The sequence below is a fragment of the Bufo gargarizans genome, chromosome 2 (genome assembly GCF_014858855.1).
Source record: "Bufo gargarizans isolate SCDJY-AF-19 chromosome 2, ASM1485885v1, whole genome shotgun sequence".
Classification (NCBI taxonomy): Eukaryota; Metazoa; Chordata; class Amphibia; order Anura; family Bufonidae; genus Bufo; species Bufo gargarizans.
In genome coordinates, this window is record NC_058081.1 from 676409233 (window position 1) to 676429616 (window position 20384).

Sequence of the window (20384 nt, forward strand, 5' to 3'; positions counted from 1 at the left end):
GCTTAACCGACTGGAAGCACTATCTGCTGCAATCCAACCGACCACCTGCTCGCACTAGGCTGAATTCAAGAGTGGTGTCGTGCGCAGCCCTGCAAACTGGGACATGAAGCTAGGTATCTTGAATGATGGTTCTTCTTGTGCTCTGGCAGCAGGCACAGTTTCACCACGCCCAGGGCCACGGCCTCTGTGTGCACCATCAGTATCACGGCCACTTCCCTGTCCCTTAATGCTCACTTTCTTCATATTAAATGTTATATGTTATAAGGGACCGTTTATAGGCAAAGTGTGGATAAATTATGGAAAATATATATTTGTTGATCAGTAATATTTTTCCCAATATCTGACCCTGACACACACACTTGTGCTTGCAGTGCAGATGTGACAATTCACTGCAGATTCGTTTGGCATCCTCCATTGTACGCATTTTTTGCTGGGGATGGTCGTTTTCTGCGGTCCACATGCGGTGGGACTGCTCCCCCAATGAGAAACACGCTACAGTGATTGGGGTTTGAGCAGTTCCCCCATATTTGCCACTATATTTCTGTGATTTTATTTGATATGTGTTGAATGTGCCTTTACCTGGCATTTAAACATTCTTTTGCACCCGGTAACCTCCATCATACGGTCTGATATGGGTGTGGCTTACAGTCTTGCTTTATCCACATTGCATTATTTGTCCTGCTATGCGGTTGTGTGGAAGCTTGGCTGTGAGCTGGATTTCATCACCTTCAGACCGTGTTCACACCACAGTTAGCGCAGTGGTAGGACCCTTGCCATGCTGAGAGATCGTGATGTGGTTCATTATGGGCTCCGATATGTTCCTGACAGGAATATATTAGCAAAAGTCTCAGCTTTTAATATCTGCTTGTATGACTAGCCAGTATAGTCAGTGGCATATCCGTTTGGTGCATTTTTTTCTGTGATTTATACAGACACCGTTTATAGGCAAAGTGTGGATAAATGATGGAAAATAAATATTTGTTGTCAGTAATATTTTCCCCAATATCTGGCCCTGACACACACACGCGCATGCAGCGCAGATGTGACAATTCACTGCAGACACCGTTTATAGGCAAAGTGTAGATAAATTATGGAAAATATATAATTTTGTCAGTAATATTTTTCCAAATATCTGAAGCATTCCAGCCAGCCAATCACTGTAATGCCAGTAGCCAACATGTCTACTGGCATTACAGTGATGGCAGTACTTACCTGAACGTTTATTGGCTGCTTAGAAGCCGGCAAACGTGCTGGTAGGAGATTCGAGCATGGCACTCGACTAAGTACCGCCATGTGCCGAGCATAGCGATACTCGTGCCGAGCATAGCGATACTCAAGCCGAGCAGTTAATCAGCCGAGCATGCTCGCTAAATATTAGTTACCACCCTCATGCTTCACAGTAGGGATGGTTTTCTTGGGATGCAACTTGTGACAGAACCAACCTCGCCACTGGGTGGTGGAGAAGCCTGGCTACCAGCCTCTTGCCCCAGGATTATGGGCCCTCTCATCAGCCAGGCTGCCTTTGTTCACAAAGGACTTTTGCTAACGTTTGAACCCCTGGTCTAATTTGTGCCAATTTGGGATATGTTAAATGTCTATGTGTACTGTAAAGGGTGGGACATTGTATATTTGAGTAGTAATGTCTGTCCTATTGTCTCCATGTGTGTATTGGCGATTTCCCTTTGTCCTGAGAAATAATTGACTTACTCCTCGGTTGTCTCCAGGACAGAAGACACTGTGTATTCTCCTGCCTGTGATACAATTACATCAACCCATTGTGTGAGGTAATTGTATCACAGGCAGAGGGGAGGATTTTGTGTGGGAGTGTCTGAGTGTATTGTACGTGTTAATTGGTTGTTTTTACAAAACCCTGTGGGTGGTAACCTTGTTGAAAAATGTGTATAAGTCAATGCTTATGTGTTCAATAAAGAGTTCCTGTTTTACCCTTCAGCCTTGTTGAGGCGGGTGTTTGGGTAACTGATCGACACTGGGGATTGCTATACGCTGAAGATTTGCTATACTCCCCTGGCTATACTATTTGCTCTTGCAAGATCTGTTTCTGCTCTCTGGATTTAGGAGAGGTTCACCCACTGGAGCCTGGAGCCTTGTCGTAGGTCCAGGGTGGGAAGGAGACGGTGAGACCTCAACCAAGCTTCAGCGGTTAGTGGGGTCTGCAGCGCTTACGGTGTCAAGTGGAATGCTTGGAGTCCTCGGGAAGCACTAGGAGCATCATTTGACGGAGGTACCCGGTCGGGGTGCCAGGAGATCCATTACACAACTCATCCATCTTTTTCCTCCAAACACAATGAGTAAAGTTTAGACCAAAAAGTTCTACTTTAGTCTTATCTGACCATATGACTTTCTCCCATACCTCTACTGGTCATTGGCAAGCTTCAGATGGGACTGGACATTTGCTAACTTGAGCAGGGGGAACCTTTTTTGCAATGCATGATCTAAAACCATGACGGCGTGGTGTTCTACTGACAGTGACCTTTGAAACTGTGGTCCCAGCTCTCTTCATGTCATTGACCAGCTCCTCCCTTGTAGATCTGGACTGATTCCTCACCTTTTATTTCATCAGTGATACCCCACTAGGTGAGATCTTGCATGGAGCCCCAGTCCGAGTGAGACTGACAGTCGTCTTTAGCCTCTTCCATTTTCTAACAATTGCTCCAACAGTTGATTTATTTTCACCAAGCTGCTTGGCAATTGCCCGTAGCCCTTTCCAGCCTTGTGGAGGTCCACAATTTTGTCTCTGGTGTCTTCTGACAGTGGGGTGGAAAGGTGTCTTTAAAGAGCCCATACAGGTGATTCTAAGTTAGATTAATGAGTGGAGGTGGACTTTTTAAAGGCACAGTAACAGGTCTTTGAGAGCCAGAATTCTTGCTGTTTCTCAAGTGTTCAAATACTTATATTCAGCAGTGCAAGACAAATAAATTCTTAAATAATCATACAATGTGATTTCCTGATTTTTTATTCTGTCTCTCAGAGTGGGATTCTACCTACAATGTGAATTTCAGACCCCTCCATGATTTCTAAGTGGGATAACTTGCAAAATGACAGGATGTCCAAATACTTCTGTTCCTCACTATATATCTGTACACACTGCGTCTATTATACCTCGTATCTCACATATAAGTACACTGCTGTGTACACTATATATCTGTACACACTGCATCTATTATACCTTGTACACTGTTGTATATAATAAATATTGATTATATATCATATATATGTAATATATACAGCAGTGTATTGATATGAGAGGTACGAGATATAATGCAGTGTGTTAAGAGATATGGTATATACAACAGTGTACTGATATGTGAAGTATGAGTTATAATTTATACTGCATATATCTCATATATCAGTACACTGCTCTATATACTATATGTTCTGTACACACTGCATCTATTATACCTCTTACTATCTGACTGTCGGCAACATGTGACCTGTGATGTCACAACTTCTTTTACCCATTTCAGTCTACCTTCTAACAGAAGGCTCTCTCCCTCCAACTCCAGCCTCACTACTCCAGTCTTGCATGTCCCAAACAGATATGAGACATTTAAATGGGGACAATGCTGCTGCCAGTGGGGGAGGGGGTTGTCAGAGGACAATAATGTGGGGTATTTTGTACTTCATGGTGTTATATATTTTGCGCTGTTGGAGAGACATTTTGTGCTGCAATGTTGTATTTAAATAGGGAAGTTGGGGAGGTATTTTGAGCTTTTTTTCATGGTATGTATTGCTATTGGGGAAGGCAATGTACGTCCCTGACTACTGTGATTAGGCATTTTTGAGTTCCACTTTTATTTCCTTACTTGTGTTGATTGTTTACATAGAGACATGACCAAGTAACACAAAATGTACTTGGCTATGCAATATCATATGTGGCTGTTGGGGTTTGGGGACCTGGCCTGATTTATAATCCTAGTCCAGCCCTGATGGCACGCAATATAACCTGAAGCAGCAAGCACAGTTCATTGAGCAAGGGGAGGGGCCAGGAATGGGTAGTGGGAGGGGCTATAAATGGATCATGGGGCCCAATTTTGATTCTTGCTAAGGGGCCTAGTGATTTCTATGTGTGCCCTGTGATCTGCAGTGATGGCTTCATAACGTGCATTCATTCAATAAAGCAGAATACATGACTCTTTGTAGAAGACAACCCTTTGCCAATTAACAGAGGTCCAATGCTATGCAAATTGAAGCCTTTTCTGCTAATGAAATTTTGTTTGCTTCAGAGCCCCATAAGTGGTATACCCCTGGTTCATTTTGGCAGCGAGCTGCACCACTGTAGTGTGTCAGTCTGCCTTCGCGCACCTTAGGCCTCATGCACACGACAGTATTTTTTTGCGGTCCGCAAAAAGGGTTCCGTTGTTCCGTAATCCGTATCCGTTTTTCTTTCCGTGTGTCTTGCTTTATTTTTGGAGGCTCTCCAGACATGAAGGAAAGTAAAAAAAAATCGAAGTCAAGTTTGCCATGCAAATGATAGGAAAAAAACGGACGCGGACGATAATCTTGTGTGCCTCTGTGTTTTTTCACAGACCCATTGACTTGAATGGGTCCGCGAACCGTTGTCCGTTAAGAAAATAGGACAGGTCACATTTTTTTCACGGACTGGAAACACGGATCACGGATGCGGATGACAAACGGTGCATTAGCTGAGTTTTCCACGGACCCACAATGGGTCTTCAGAAAATCACGGAAAACGTAACAACGGTCACGTGACACAACAGCGGTCGTGTGCATGAGGCCTTAGTCATATAAATGGCACGTGGTGCTCTGAAGTTCCCACATCGCTTATTCACAATGCCATTTGTGCACTCGCATTAAACTTTGACCACAGTAGAATGCATATTCATAAACTGCACAGTGTCAGAAATACCGTCACCCTTGGCCCAAAGTCAATAATCATCTCTTTTTGCAACTCTGATAAATCACCACTTTACCCATAACAGTTACAAAGGATATGTGTGCAGAAAGCCTATTGCACAACCTTATATACCCACCAAGCCAGCTCAGCAAGTGTAACTTCCTTCATCAGCTAAGCGCTGCAGACATCAGACGACTGTGTATCTGACTAGGTGCTTTGTTTTGAAAAATTCTGCTAAATAAGCATCACTTATGGGATAGCAATTTGAATATATTTCTTAGATCTCAACTGAATTTTAGCTTTAACTGTCGCAGATGCTGTACTTTTAACAATAGGCGTGGAATAATTGTGGAGATGTCCCAGAAAGGGAACTTTATTTTTTAACCCCTTCCCGGCTGCCCATTGACTATATACGTCCTATCTGCGCATACCCTGTGCAGATAGCACATATATAAACGGTCAGGCTGCTCTTTAATCCCAGCCCTGTAAAGTTCCTGCTCCTGAAATCTAGCAGGGGCAGGTTGGGTCCTGGCAGTCAGACACAGCGGGCACCCTGAGGAGAAGACAGGAGCGGTTTATTACCGCTCTTGCTTTGTCCAGTGCCAGGAGGAGATTGCTGCAGTAGCTCAGAGAGGAGGATCAGGAAGCGGCAGAGCCGCCAAGTGTCTCAGGGCTGGAGCAGAGCTGCAGGGTCTAAGAAGAATGTGATCAGCTCTGCCTGTGTGTAATGCTCCCACAGAGGCCTGTAATCCCCTATAACTGGTACTCCTATGGATGCCCCAGTTACAGTGGAAACAGTGCAAGTAAAAAAAAAAAAGTCAGTGTCCTCCAAAGGTCTTTTAATGACCTCTTGGGGGACATATTATGTGCTAAAAATAAATTAAAATATAAGTAAAAATATAAAATAAAAAAATACAAATAAAAAAGTAAAACAAAAATTTGCAGGAAACCGTGGCTAACGGAAACCATCACCATAGTTGCTCCATTAACTCAAACTTATGCATGTTCGATATAAAAAGGATCATCACAAAATAGGGAACCAATTGCAATAATACATTTTGTATCGGTTATAATATTTAAGAAATATAAAGCTATAATTAAAAATATGACTTTTTAATAACAATTAGCGGTTTTCCCCTAAAATAGAAACATGCCAATAAAAAGTCCTAAGTTTCAAGTAAACAACATTGTAAAAATAATTTTGGTAGTCAAACAAATAAAAAAGTTGGGTCACTAAACCACCACATGCAAATCACAAAATCACTAAAAATTGCCTGGACATTTCAGGCCTTTTTATAGGCCCAGTCATGAAAGGGTTGTAGGCCTCTCCATGACAAAAAGATTGTGAACTACATCTGTAGATGGTCAAACCTCAACAACCAGTAGATATAGTATTACATGGTGACCATTGAAATAATCTTACAGAGCTGCTTTCTAATCAAGCTGAGGATTATCCCAAGAAAGGTACCGTCATCTATGATGACAATTTGTCTTAATAGAACATATGGAAAGTAGTTGCCATCTTGATGCATTCCTGTAGAATCTGAAATTTTGATTTTGTTTAAGTTATGAATTTGCACACAAATTACATGGTTTAACAATTTATTCTTGTATGTTTATAGGGAGGGTTGGGAGAAAAAAGCTGAAAAACTTCGCAGTAAGGTGAAAGAAGTCCTGAAATGTGATGCTCTGAAACAAAATCCTTATGATCCTATTGTTGTGCCTCCAGTTGATTGTCTCCTTTCTTGTCTTTGTCTTGAGGCTCCATGTAAAGACATAAAGTCATATTGTGAGGTTCTAAAAAATTTCCAGCACTTGATAAAACCTGGAGGTCACCTTTTAATTTTAAGCGGGCTGAATGCTACTTTTTATTATGTTGGTAAAACTTATTTTAGTTCAATGGTCACAAGAAAAGATGAGCTGGAGATGGCGTTTAAAGAAGCTGGTTATGAAATTGAAAAGGCTGTGTATACTCCTCGTATTGATAGATCAAAGATGGATGTTGCTGATTATGACACTCAATATTTCATTCATGCCCGTAAACCAAAGTAATGGCAAATTCTTCTGCCACCATTTCTTAGAAATGCTGGTCTATGTCTGCTTACTTTAGCTTGTAAACACAAAATGCTAAATCAAATAAGTAATTTTGGGTTGGGTTGATTCAGAAAAATCAAAAAAGGAAAAAGTGTTGGATAAATGAATGCAAAAAATTAATAAATAAAATCTTTAGAATGTAGTCCATATGTAAAATGTATAGTATCCACTGCTTAGTATAGTAGCTAAATCTTTGCATACTTGCATGGGAAGTGATGGGTAAATGTTGGTCTCCTGGTAAAAGAATATTCTAAAATTGTTATTTTGGGGGTCTATTGAGCAATTTTACTGCTAAATACATTTTTTCTACTGGGAAGTAAAGGAAGAAGAACATTATTTCAGACATTAGCTTAATTGCACTCATTAAGGTTGATAAGCTGACAAGTCTATAGAACAGTCTGCTTAAGTTCCACCTGGAGGGCCACATGGAGGAGTGTACTGTTTCATTGTATCCCATATGACTAAAGCCCCTACTAGACTGCACACTAATCAGCCAAATTATGTGTATCATGTGTTCATATGAATTTTGGGCTATTTGGGCCCATTAGCAAGAACAAATATTTTGATAATAATAGAATGAATGCCCTTGAATGTCCCACAAACTGAGGTAAAGAGGACTATTCAATGGGTGCCATTGGTCTTATCAACTTTGTTTAATTAGAGCATCAATAAAGGTACCTTAAAGTGGTTGTCCCATGAAAAATATGCAACTAGATATGAATACTTTTGCAATTGCATGTAATTAAAAATGTAGCATAACCACTGAGTTATTCAATAAAATGTATCTGCATAGCGCCACCTGCTGTTTGTTCTTCTTCTTATTTCTTTGACCTGCTCACTGAGAAGGTCGCACATGCTCAGTTTCATCCTTCAACTGTCTTCTGAGTTGTGATAGGGAGGTCATGGACACGCCTCCTTAGCTGCAGCAGAAAAGACACTCTTCTTGAGCTGTCAGCTTGATATAAATCTAGCAGAGCAACGAATGGGGAGATCTCTGGACCCATGTGAGGTACAGGGATTGTTCTAGCTTTGTTAGAAAGAGATTGTCATGTCCTATATGACCTAGCCAGATTTTGGAAATCTGTCATGTGTCAATTTAGCAGACAATTGCTACATAAAGGTTTTGCATATCCAAGTAATTCTAACATTGTTTTCTCGTCACATATTTTACTTTACTTAGGTGGTAACATTTTACCGATACATTTGAAAAACTGTCAAGGTAGGGAGGCTCAACACTTGAATGGACGGATAGCGGTGGGTTCACTGCTAACTGGGTCACCCACCCAGTTGGGAGTAAATAATGGATAAGAGAAAATAGCAGGCAACACCACCTTCTGGAAGAATGTGAAACACTCAAATGAAAATTCAACACTTTATTAGTGCAAGATATCACACAATATAAAACCATATATAAAATCACTTAGTATATAAAAAATACAATATATGCAAATAAAGTCCATACAAATGAAGTAAAAAAAGGTGCATAAACTAAAATGTCACTAAAAAACCAAAGTTGGAGGTATTCAACGGTGGCACTCTCAATTAGTGCAGATTCTGATATATACAGTTTCCTGAGTTATGTTGCAGTAGTTGTAAAGCAATATTCAGCTGTGATAGATAGAACATAGAAAAACACTCCACTTCTTTCATAAGTTGCCCATTAGCGTCTGCATAAATGGCTGCCAAACTGAATCAAACTGTCTCTATGAGACACTTACCACTCCGTGATGTTGGCTGCGTTGGTATATCAGCAAATTCGCTGGATGTTATACTTGCATGGAGCGGTGAACAGTGTGGTCACCAAGACGCTGGACGCTTGATGAGTGTGGTTTGGAGCGCACAACTTCCTTGCTTGAAGGGCGTGTTTCAAGTCAGGTGATCCTGATAAACAGGTCAGGTGGTTAGGTCAGCTGATGTACTCGCCCAATCACGTGGTACACAGGTCCTTATACCATAGTAGGTATTACGAATGTCCAGGTCCTATGTTGCAATATACTGCCGTAGGTATCTGTATTGACCAATAATTCTTTCTCCGCAGAAGTCCTTCTGTACTTTGGGTTCCTTGCTGAATATGTGAACAAATATGCGAATAAATATGCGAAAAAAACATGTGAAAAAACATGCAAAAAAACATGCGAAAAAACATGTGAAAAAATATGCAAAAAAACAAGCGAAAAACCATACGAAAAAACATATGAATATCTTCTGCTAAACTATTATGTGAATACTCCCTGTTGAAAAATTATATGAAAAATTATATGAATAACTATATGAAAATATATATATATATATATATATAACGCAGAGGAAACGTATATGTATTTGGGTTTTCTGTGGTTTTATCATAGATGAGATATACTGATATTTGATTTATCATCGCTATTGAACCCATTATGGGTTTAATCAAGAGACTTGAGAAAGCGCACGGAAAACGCATATATGTATTATAATTTTTCTGTGGTGCGGTTGTGCATATAACGATATTTGACATTTGCCTTTGACCTATAAGTAAGCTTCCATTTTGGAATCCACTCCATGTCTTACCTAAATTTTTAATTAGATCTCAGGTTTTATCAATCATTTTAATCATGAACTATATAAAATGTTTGGAGGTGTGCAGTCCGGTAGCTACTGAGGAAGAGGCAGGCAGCCTCGAAACGCGTCTAGCGCACTACACAATTTCCACATCCAGTACTGGTCCGGACCCAAAGTACAGAAGGACTTCTGCGGAGAAAGAATTATTGGTCAATACAGATACCTACGGCAGTATATTGCAACATAGGACCTGGACATTCGTAATACCTACTATGGTATAAGGACCTGTGTACCACGTGATTGGGCAAGTACATCAGCTGACCTAACCACCTGACCTGTTTATCAGGATCACATGACTTGAAACACGCCCTTCAAGCAAGGAAGTTGTGCGCTCCAAACCACACTCATCTAGCGTCCAGCGTCTTGGTGACCACACTGTTCACCGCTCCATGCAAGTATAACATCCAGCGAATTTGCTGATATACCAACGCAGCCAACATCACAGAGTGGTAAGAGTCTCATAGAGACAGTTTGATTCAGTTTGGCAGCCATTTATGCAGACGCTAATGGGCAACTTATGAGAGAAGTGGAGTGTTTTTCTATGTTCTATTATCTATCACAGCTGAATATTGCTTTACAACTACTGCAACATAACTCAGGAAACTGTATATATCAGAGTCTGCACTAAATTGAGAGTGCCACCATTGAATACCTCCAACTTTGGTTTTTTAGTCACATTTTAGTTTATGCACCTTTTTTTTTACTTCATTTGTATGGACTTTATTTGCATATATTGTATTTTTTATATACTAAGTGATTTTATATATGGTTTTATATTATGTGATATCTTGCACTAATAAAGTGTTGAATTTTCATTTGAGTGTTTCACATTCTTCCAGAAGGTGGTGTTGCCTGCTATTTTCTCTTATCCAATATTTTACCGATACAATCTGCGTATATGTATTAAATGTAAAAATCTATGAAAATTAGTAAAAGTTAGCATAATTTCAAATTTTCTACAGCAATATTTCACATATATACATAAATACTATTTAATTTTATCAGAAATATATTTCCACATCTTTACTATATTTTGGCTGCACTTACAAAAAACTAAACTTTTTTTTAATTTAGGAGACTTACCATTATAACATTAATTTAAAATGTTTTGAAGTACATATTTCTTTCTGCAACAAGCCAAGTTTGCAGAGGTTTATAAGTGTCATAATAATAGAACCCCCCAAACGAAACCCCATTCTAAAAACTAGACCCCTCAAGATATTCATCTAGGGATGTATTTGTTTTTTTAACCCCCTAGTTTTTTGCAGAACTCTCCTGTCTTTAGAAATATCCCCATTATGGTCCTAATCTTATGTCTTGACACATAGCAGGGCCCAAACATAAAGTAACACCCAGTGGCTTTCAAAACACAAAATTTTATTGAAAATGTATCAGGCCCCATTGCACACTTCTAATTAGAGTTGAGCGGACACCTGGAAGTTCGGGTTCGACGGGTTCAGCCGAACTTCACAAAAAAGTTTGAGTTTGGGACCCGAACTTGACCCCGAACCCCATTGAAGTCAATGGGGACCCGAACTTTGGAGAGCTAAAATGGCTGTAAAAAAGTCTTGGAAAGGGCTAGAGGGCTGCAAAAAGCAGCAACATGTGGTTAATAGCATAACAAGTGTTCTGCAAACAAATGTGGATAGGGAAATGACTTAAAATAACATAAAATACATAAAAATAAAAAATAATAATCTTGATCTAGGAGGAGGAGGTCCATATAGAGTAGGAGGTTGAGGAGGCAGTGGATGTGGCGGTGTAGGTGGAAGCAGCGGTGGAGGAGGTAGCCAACACTGTTTGTTTTTTTGTTTTGTTTTATGTTTTTTTTTTTTTTTTGTGTCAATTTGGGTATACCCCAAAACATTGTGAAATATTAAAAATAAAACAAAGATAAAGTGCGCTGGAGTACAACAATGGCTGGGTGAGGCCTTTATACAAGTCTATTCTGCACAAGGTACGGACAAGTCCTGTGGGATCCCTGCCTGGGTCATTTTAATGAATGTGAGCTTGTCCACATTGGCTGTGGACAAGCGGCTGCGCTTCTCTATGATAACCCCCTCCTGCCGTGCTAAACAAACGTTCAGACAATACATTGGCTGCAGGGCAGGCCGGCACCTCCAAGGCGTAAAGAGCAAGCTCAGGCCATGTGCCCAATTTGGAGACCCAGAATTTGAAGGGGACAGGCCCATCAGTCAGTATGTGTAGGTGTGTGCACACATACTGCTTCACCATGTTGCTGAAATGCTGCCTCCTGCTAAGACGTTCCATATCAGCTGGTGGTGCTGGTTGTTGTGGCGTGCTGACAAAACATTTCCACATTTCGGCCATGCTGACCCTGCCTTCTGAGGGGCTGGCGATGCCCCAGCTGTGTTGGTGACCTCTTCCTCTTCCTCAGCCTTTGCCTTGTGCTTCCACTGAGCCCCCACTGTCAGGTGGGAATGCCATCAGCAGTGCCTTTAGCAGCGTGCGCTTGTAGTCGCACATCTTCCAATCAGTAACAGACGTTTTTACAAAATTTTGTTCCCTGTCAGCAATGCAGAGCAGGGTTTTTTCACCGGCAAAAATGGGTTAATGTCAACCATCAATGTAACAGACGAATTTTAGACATTTATGTCCCTTTCACCTATGCAGAGCAGGGGTTTGTATACGGCAAAAATGGTAAAATGTCACCCACCAATGGAACAGACGATTTTTACAAAATGTAGGTCCCTGTCAACTATGCAGAGCAGGGGTTTGTATATGGCAAAAATGGTAAAATGTCTCCCAAGAATGTAACAGACGCTTTTGTACCCTGCTCCCTCTTTTGCTGTGCTGGTGCCTCTGTGCGTCCACCGCCTCTTTCTCCAAACTGCACACGTCACTCGCATGACCTTGATTCCATGTGTCATCTAGTACCTCATCATCCTCCACATCATCTTCCACCCACTCTTTACCCCTGCCCTCCTTGTCGGTCTGCAGACTGCAGAAAGCCACAGCAGTTGGCACCTGTTTTTCGTCATGATCAGAGACGTGCTGCAGTGGTCTTACCATGTCCTCCTCCTGAAACATAAGTTGTTGGGCATCACTTCTTGGGCAGGGCTATGTCGATGGCCCACGTAAAACCTGCCAGCAGAGTTATGAAGCAGAAGAGACTGCTGCATGACTTGGGGCTCAGACTGTTTGCCTAATTTGCAAGGGGGTGAGTTGAAAGACAGATGGCCATGGGCTGTAGGTGCAAACTCTGAGCTTTCAGCAGGGGACTGAGTGGGAGAAAATGTGAAGGAACTGGAGGCACTGTTAGCCACCCAATCTACTATCGCCTGTACTTGTTCTGGCCTCACCATTCGTAGAGCCGCATTCGGCCATACCAAATAACGCTGAAGGTTCTGTCGCCGACTCACATCTGAGGAAGGTGTTTCACTTGAGCGTGTAGCTGGCACAGATCGACCATGTCCTCTCCCTGCAACAGGAGCTCAATCAACACCAGCAGCACCACGACCAGGGCCATGTCCCTTGTTTGACGCGCTCCTCAATTTTTGCGGTCACCCACCGAAGTATCAGACTAGTTTTTACTAAATTAAGATCCTTGTGAACAATACAGAGCAGGGGTTTTTTGATGGCCAAAATGGATTAATGTCACCCAACAATGGAACAGACAAATTGTTAGAAATTTAGGTCCCTGTCACCTAGGCAGAGCAGGTTTTTTTTTACAGAAAAAATGGGTTAATGTCACCCAAGAATGGAACAGACACATTTTTTAAACTTATTGCCCGGTCTGCTATGCAGGTACTTTATTGCCAAAAAATGTTTGTTTTTCTCACACACAATGAAACAGATGGATTTAACTGTATTTCTTTAACTATCAAAAATGCAGCACAGGGCAAAAAGGTACTTTATTGCCTAAAAAATAGTTTTTTTAAGCCCTAAATGGATTAATTTAACTGAGATTATATTGCATTCTCACAAATGAAGCACAGAAGTTTTTTACATAAAGAATTGTGGATATGTCACCCCTACAATGGAACAGATGGATTTGCTGAATTTATGTGCCTGTCTGTCACATGTGCAGGCCTCAGAGGTACTTTACACACAAAAATGTGAATTTGAAGCCCAAAAATGTAACAGCGGTATTTGCTGGTTTTATTTGACTGACAGGAATGCAGTGTAGGCGGCAGCAAATGTATTATCTAGCAACAAAAATTAGAATTTTTCAACAAAAAATGTAACTGCAGTATTTGGTGGTTTTATTGGACTGTCAGGAATGCAGCACAGGGCAAAAAGGTACTTTATTGCCCCCCCAAAAAGTTTTTTTTTTTTAACCCTAAATGAAACAGATGGATTTAACTGAGAATATATTTCACTCTCACAAATGAAGCAAATTTATTTTTTTTTACATAAAAAACGGTGGATATGTCACCCCTACAATGGAACAGATGGATTTGATGAATTGATGTGCCTGCCTGTTACATGTGCAGGCCTCAGAGGTACTTTACACCCTAAAATGGGAATTTGAAGCCCAAAAATGTAACAGCAGTATTTGCTGTTTTTATTTGACTGACAGGAATGCAGCACAGGTCGCAAATGTACTTTCTAGCTACAAAAATTTAAATTTTTCAACCAAAAATGTAACTGCTGAATTTGGCGGTTTTATTGGACTGTCAGAAATGCAGTACAGGGCAAAATGGTACTTTATTGCCCCCCCCCCCCCCCCCCAAAAAAAGGGTTTCTTTAACCATAAATGAAACAGATGGATTTAACTGAGATTATATTATATCTCACAAATTAAGCACAGTTTTTTTTTTTTTTACCTAAAAAAAAAAAATGTGGATATGTCACCACTACAATGGAACAGATGGATTTGCTGAATTTATGTGCCTGCCTGTCACATATGCAGTGCAGGCCTCAAAGGTACTTTACAATAAAAAATGTAAATATATCACCCCACAATGCAACAGATGGATTTAACTGATTATAGTTTACTCTCAGAAATGCAGCACAGGGGTACTTTACAGAAAAAAATGGGGATATGTCACCCCTTGGGTCCCTGAACTCACAGACGGTATTATTTTCCCTTCCCCGGCACACATGCAGTGCAGGTGCACTTTAAAAATGGGTATATCTCGCCACTGAACTACAAGAACAGGATTAAATGATTGTCCCTGCCACATATGCAGTGCTGGTGCACTGCTGTTGCACAATATGACCTCCGATGCCCACCTAACTAACAGGCGGATTAAAACTTTTTTCAGTCTCACTGGGCTCAGGGCAGGGTACAAAAATGTTGCATTGCACCCCCAAACAAAAAACGCTGTAGATCGCAGACTTCACACCAAGTGCAGATATCAGAGTCTTTCCTAATCTCTCCCTCACAGCAGCAGCATCCTATACCTACAACTAGTAAGAGTAGAGTGACGTGTGGCGCTACGTGACTCTAGCTGATATAGAGGCTGGGTCACATGCTGCACTTGGCCAATCACAGCCATTCCGTTAGTAGGCATGGCTGTGATGGCTTCTAAGGGCACACGAGTCAAACGCTTGTTGATTGGCTGCCCTGCAGCCTTTCAACGAGCTTTATTAAATCGCTGAACACCAAACCCGAACTTTTACTGAAATGTTCGGGTCCGGGTACAATAAACCCTAAATATTCGCTCAACCCTACTTATAATGGCATTGAGCTGCCAAAACAATAGAAACCCCCCATAAATTACCCCATTTTGAAAACTAGAATCCCTTCAATGTATTCATCTAGGGAAAAGTGAGTTTTTTGAGCCCCTAGTTTTTTGCAGAAAATAATGCTAAGTGTTAATTTACCCTTTCATGACTGGGCCCGAAACAGGCCTGTCCAGGCAACTTTTTGTGATTTTGTGCACGTAGTGGTTTAGTGACGGTAGCTTTTTTATTTGTTTGACTACCAAAATACATTTTGGGATTTTTTTTTCTTTACTTGACATTTAAGACTTTTTATTAGAATGTTTTTTTTAGTTTTTTTTTCCTTTTTTCTTTTTAATTATTATTAAAAAATGTTTTTTTATTATAGATTTTTATATCTTAAATATTAAAACTGACAAAAATTAATTATTGCAATGAGTTCCCTATTTTGTGATTATCTTTTTCATATATAACATGTAAAGGTTTGATAGAATGTGGTGACTATGGTGACGGTTTCTGATAGCGACTGCATTTTTTATTTATATTTTAACCACCTCCAGACCGCCTAACGCAGATCTGCGGTCCGGAGGTGGCAGCTGTGCGCTCAACGACGCATATACGCGTCATCTCACGAGAAGCGAGATTTCCTGTGAACGCACGCACACAGCGCGCGCTTTCACAGGAACGGAAGGTAAGAGAGTGGATCTCCAGCCTGCCAGCGGCGATCGTTCGCTGGCAGGCTGGAGATGTGATTTTTTTAACCCCTAACAGGTATATTAGACGCTGTTTTGATAACAGCGTCTAATATACCTGCTACCTGGTCCTCTGGTGGTCCCTTTTGTTTGGATCGACCACCAGAGGACACAGGTAGCTGTGTAAAGTAGCACCAAACACCACTACACTACACCCCCCCCCTGTCACTTATTAACCCCTTATGAACCCCTGATCACTTCATATACACTCCCTGATCACCCCCCCCCCCCCCGTCATTGATCACCCCCCTGTAAGGCTCCATTCAGACGTCCGTATGATTTTTACGGATATACGGATAGATGGATTGGATCCACAAAACACATACGGACGCCTGAATGGAGCCTTACAGGGGGGTGATCAATGACAAGGGGGTGATCACCCATATAGACTTCCTGATCACCCCCCTGTCATTGATCACCCCCCTGTAAGGCTCCATTCAGATAATCCGTATGATTTTTACGAATCCATGGATCCATGGATCGGATCCGCAAAACACATACGGACGTCTGAATGGAGACTTACAGGGGGGTGATCAATGACAAGGGGGTGATCACCCATATAGACTTCCTGATCACCCCCCTGTCATTGATCACCCCCTGTCATTGATCACCCCCCTGTAAGGCTCCATTCAGACGTCCGTATGATTTTTACGGATCCACGGATACATGGATCGGATCCGCAAAACGCATACGGACGTCTGAATGGAGCCTTACAGGGGGGTGATCAATGACAGGGTGGTGATCACCCATACAGACTCCCTGTTCACCCCCCTGTCATTGATCACCCCCCCCCCCCTGTAAGGCTCCATTCAGACGTCCGTATGCGTTTTGCGGATCCGATCCATGTATCCGTGGATCCGTAAAAATCATACAGACGTCTGAATGGAGCCTTATAGGGGGCTGATCAATGACAGGGGGGGGTGATCACCCCATATAGACTCCCTGATCACCCCCCTGTCATTGATCACCCCTGTAAGGCTCCATTCAGACTTTTTTTTTGGCCCAAGTTAGCGGAAATATTTATTTTATTTTTTCTTACTAAGTCTCATATTCCACTAACTTGTGTCAAAAAATCCAAATGCGTAATGTAATTTTTTAGACATTTATATTCCAGACTTCTTCTGACGCTTTAGGGCCCCTAAAATGCCAGGGCAGTATAAATACCCAACATGTGACCCCATTTCGGAAAGAAGACACCCCAAGGTATTCCGTGAGGGGCATATTGAGTCCATGAAAGATTGACATTTTTGTCCCAAGTTAGCGGAAAGGGAGACTTTGAGAGAAAATACAAAAAAAATCAATTTCCGCTAACTTGTGGCAAAAAAAAAAAACATTCTAGGAACTCGCCATGCCCCTCACGGAATACCTTGGGGTGTCTTCTTTCCAAAATGTGGTCACATGTGGGGTATTTATACTGCCCTGGCATTTTAGGGGCCCGAAAGCGTGAGAAGAAGTCTGGAATCCAAATGTCTAAAAATGCCCTCCTAAAAGGAATTTGGGTCGCTTTGCGCATCTAGGCTGCAAAAAAGTGTCACACATGTGGTATCACCGTACTCAGGAGAAGTTGGGGAATCTGTTTTGGGGTGTCATTTTACATATACCCATGCTGGGTGATATAAATATCTTGGTCAAATGCCAACTTTGTATAAAAAAAATGGGAAAAGTTGTCTTTTGCCAAGATATTTCTCTCACCCAGCATGGGTATATGTAAAATGACACCCCAAAATACATTCTCCAACTTCTCCTGAGTACGGCAATACCACATGTGTGACACTTTTTTGCCGCCTAGGTGGGCAAAGGGGCACACATTCCAAAGAGCACCTTTAGGATTTCACAGGTCATTTTTTACACATTTTGATTTCAAACTACTTTGCACACATTCGGGCCCCTAGAATGCCAGGGCAGTATAACTACCCCACAAGTGACCCCATTTTGGAAAGAAGACACCCCAAGGTATTTCGTGATGGGCATAGTGAGTTCATGGAAGTTTTTATTTTTTTGTCACAAGTTAGTGGAATATGAGACTTTGTAAGAAAAAGAAAAAAAAAAAAAGAAAAAAATCATCATTTTCCGCTAACTTGTGACAAAAAATAAAAAGTTCTATGAACTCACTATGCCCATCAGTGAATACCTTAGGGTGTCTACTTTCCGAAATGGGGTCATTTGTGGGGTGTTTGTACTGTCTGGGCATTGTAGAACCTCAGGAAACATGATAGGTGCTCAGAAAGTCAGAGCTGCTTCAAAAAGCGGAAATTCACATTTTTGTACCATAGTTTGTAAACGCTATAACTTTTACCCAAACCATTTTTTTTTTATCAAAGACATGTAGAAAAATAAATTTAGCAAAAAATTTATATATGGATGTCGTTTTTTTTTGCAAAATTTTACAACTGAAAGTGAAAAATGTCATTTTTTGGAAAAACAATCGTTAAATTTCGATTAATAACAAAAAAAGTAAAAATGTCAGCAGCAATGAAATACCACCAAATGAAAGCTCTATTAGTGAGAAGAAAAGGAGGTAAAATTCATTTGGGTGGTAAGTTGCATGACCGAGCAATAAACGGTGAAAATAGTGTAGTGCAGAAGTGTAAAAAGTGGCCTGGTCATTAAGGGGGTTTCAGCTAGCGGGGCTGAAGTGGTTAATTTCTTTTTGGCACATAATATGGAGGTCATTAAAAGAGCTCTGAATAACACTTTTTTTAAAAAAAATTCCACACTGCAACTGGGGCATCCAAAGGAGCCCCTGTTAGAGGGGAAAACAGCTCCTTGTGGGGGCATGACACACAGGCAGAGCTGATCCGGGTCTCCTTAGACCCTACAGCTCTGCTCCTGCCCCTGCTTCAGACACCCCCGGCGGTCACGTGACCGTCGGGACTAAAAGAGGAAGCGGCTCTGTTCCCCCCAACATGCGCTCGTTCAGCGCTCTCATGCCGACACAGGAGAAGGCAGAACCGGTAATAAACCGCTCCTGTCTTCTCCTTATGGTCCCTGCTGTGTCTGTCAGCCAGGACCCGAAGTGCTCCTGCTAGATTGCATCAGCGACTGATCAGCGCTGGGATTAAAGAAAAGCCTGCACGTGTATATATGTGCTATCTGCACGAGGCATATGTAGATTGGACGTATATACCAGTGGGCAGTTGGGAAGGGGTTAAAGACTGATTTTTTTCATATAGAGCAAATGAAAAATAAGGAGTACACCCCAAAACGTATGAATTAATTTCTCCTGTCTTCAGAAATATTCTAAGCGCCATTTTATTGGCATTAAGCTGCCAAAACAATAGAAGACCCCCATAAATTACCACATTTTGAAAACTAGACCCCCTAAACTATTTATTTAGGTGTGTAGTGAGTTTTTTGACCCTCTAGTTTTTTCCATTAATTAATGCTAAGCAGGTAAAAAGTGTATTTGTACTGAGTAGGGTTGAGCAAACCCGACCTGTAAAGTTTGGGTTCGTACCAAACTTTAGGATTTTTGGACCCCGAACTAGAACATTTCAGTAAAAGTTCGGGTTCGGTGTTCGGCGATTTCTTTGCGCTTTTTGAAAGGCTGCAGAGCAGCCAATCAACAAACAATTAACTGTGTGCCCTTACAAGCCATCACAGCCATGCCTACTAATGGCATGGCTGTGATTGGCCAGTGTAGCATGTGACCCAGCCTCTATATAAGCTGGAGTCACGTAGCGCTGCACGTCACTCTGCTGTTACTAGTGTAGGGAGAGGATGCAGCTGGTGATTTCAGGGAGAGAATAGGACTGAATCTTTGTTCAAAACGTGAATCTAACTCAGCAAACTACATCCATTTTGTTGTGTGGGTGCAGGGCACCATTTTTTTATCCTGCCCTGAGCCCACTGACCGAAAAAAAAAAAAACTTTTATAAGTCAGTTAGGTGGGCGACGGTGGCAGCCATTTTATGCAAGCTCAGTGCACCAGCACTGCATCTGAGTGACATTGAAATCCAAGCTTGAAAAACAGCACTAATGATCTGGTTGTAAAAAAAAAATCACCCTTTTTTGGCAATATACAACATCTGGTGCATTTGCAGGATTAGTCAGTGTGCAATTAAGGCCTCATGCACATGACCGTTGTGTGCACCCGTGGCCTTTGTTCCTGTTGACCGGCCGTTGACTTTCAATGGGTCCGTTGAAAAAAATGCACCGTTTGTCATCCGTCTCCTGTCCGTCAAAAAAATATAACCTGTCCTATTTTTTTGACGGACAACGGTTCACGGACCCATTCAAGTCAATGGGTCAGTGAAAAAAACACGGATGCACACAAGATTGGCATCCGTGTCCGTGATACGTGTCCGTAGGCTATTTTCATACAGACGGATCCGAAGATCCGTCTGCATAAAAGCTTTTTCAATGCTGAGTTTTCACTTTGTGATCCGACAGTATATTCTAACACATAGGCGTTCCCATAGTGATGGGGACGCTTC